This window comes from Lactuca saligna, chromosome 2 (assembly GCF_052625555.1).
Source record: "Lactuca saligna cultivar CGN05327 chromosome 2, ASM5262555v1, whole genome shotgun sequence".
In the NCBI taxonomy this organism is placed as follows: Eukaryota; Viridiplantae; Streptophyta; class Magnoliopsida; order Asterales; family Asteraceae; genus Lactuca; species Lactuca saligna.
In genome coordinates this window covers 60,372,305-60,374,081 of record NC_136418.1, presented here as the reverse complement: position 1 = coordinate 60,374,081, position 1,777 = coordinate 60,372,305, and the positions used below count along the sequence as shown (strand labels likewise).

The 1,777-nt window shown below is 35.2% G+C and overlaps 1 non-coding gene across 1 annotated transcript; it reads right to left on the bottom strand.

The window, feature by feature from the left end:
* Positions 1 to 325: 325 nt before the first annotated feature.
* LOC145033241 (small nucleolar RNA Z105) lies at positions 326 to 418 on the bottom strand. Its single transcript, XR_013677474.1, has one exon. It is a non-coding gene; the product is annotated as a small nucleolar RNA Z105 (small nucleolar RNA).
* Between the last annotated feature and the right edge of the window lie 1,359 nt (positions 419 to 1,777).

Genomic DNA, 1,777 nt, shown 5'->3' with positions numbered 1-1,777 from the left:
CTTTCAGTTCCTTATCATATAAGTATTAACAATATTACAACAACAAAAAAAGTCAAAATGAGCCTATATCAGGAACCAAGGTTATCAAACAGTGGCTCAAATGTGCTTGAAAAATAATCACAGATAATCCCTCATAGTTGTAATGATATGAAAGAGATTGTGTTCATCATCATTGCCACTTTTTAACCTCTGTTTCACCTCATTCTTAAAAATCACAACATAATAATTCAATTCATGTTCAAGAAACTAGTCATTAACACATACTTAAAAGCGTACAGAAATCATTTGAAAGAATTAATAATACAAAAAATGACGAAAATGATATTCAGAATGAGTAGGAGGTTAATTGTTCAATCACTTCGCATAATTTATGCTTCAGAAGACATTGTCAAATAAACTTTCATCATCATTATGCCAATTTCATCGATTTCAAACGAGTTATATCAAAAAACAGATATAAACAAGAACAAAAAGATAATCAGAAGCAGAACGAAAATCATTTTAACGAATTATTAAGGTAATTGAAATTATGAAATTTACTTGTAGGAATGATTCTAGCAGATCATGTGTTTACAGAAAATTGGTGTAGACTAGAACTATGACATCACTCTAAACAATAATCGTCCCTAAGTTTAAGCATCATCTGGAAGCTTAGATGCAAAGGAGAATTGGGAGGTTCAGAGCAATCAGGCCTCTGGCTGATTTATTAGGGCACGAAACTTCGAGAGGGAAGAATGACGCAACCACCATGATGTTAAATCTATCAATCATCGGAGAATCTTCAATGAAGGCGGTGGTTTTTGACAGAGGTAGGGTGGTTGTTAGAGGGATGAGGGAGGGGTCGACGAAGAGGGAGGAGGTCGATGGAGTCGGTGAAGAATCGGAGAAGGGAACGGGCGATAGAAAGACAAATCACGATTTATTTGGAGAGCTAATTAACTGTTCCCTTAAATGCCCTTATCTTATTTTATTAAGATACCCTTCCTTGATTTTTTTTCTATTTATTTACAAAATTGCCATCAAAGATCTTGGCCCTTAACTTTTTTAATCTAACAGTCCACTTTTAGTTCTCAGGTTCTCGGGAAAATATGAGTTCTCAAGTGATCATTGCTCTCTCTCTCTCTCTCTCTGTATATATATATATATATATATATATATATATATAACATATTTATCATTTCTTGAAAATTTTAAGAGGTACAACTACTGATACACAATATACAACTCTATTATGCTTACCATCAATCTGCATACTGTCTCTATTCTCCAACTCAGGGAAAGATGAAATATGGTCCTCATGTATTCCAAATCGCTTTTTCTCTTATCTTCTCACTAAAAGTTAAAACCCTAGACATCCTTTGTGATATGTAGCTGTCACCACCCTCCTCCGCTTCATCACCACCACACTATTAACCAGTCGAGGCCCTTGCACTATCTCCACCTTGAATTATCCTTGCACTATCCTACTACCGTCCATCTCTAAAACAACACAAAAACACTACCCCTGAGCACTATAAATAAACCCTTGACACCACCATTGGTTGCCGTCTCCAGTTACATTTTATTTTTTTAAACCAATACAGAACCGTCTAAAATACTTTCTATCCAAACCACCATAGAACCACCACCGCTTAACACTCTATGAAAACATAGGCACCACCACTAACGACCGTCTTCACTACCACAAATATCTTTGCTATTAGCAGCCTCTATCTCTCTTTCATTCTGTTATAAATAACATATCCACAATTTCGGTTTTTTGCTCTTAACTGTGTTT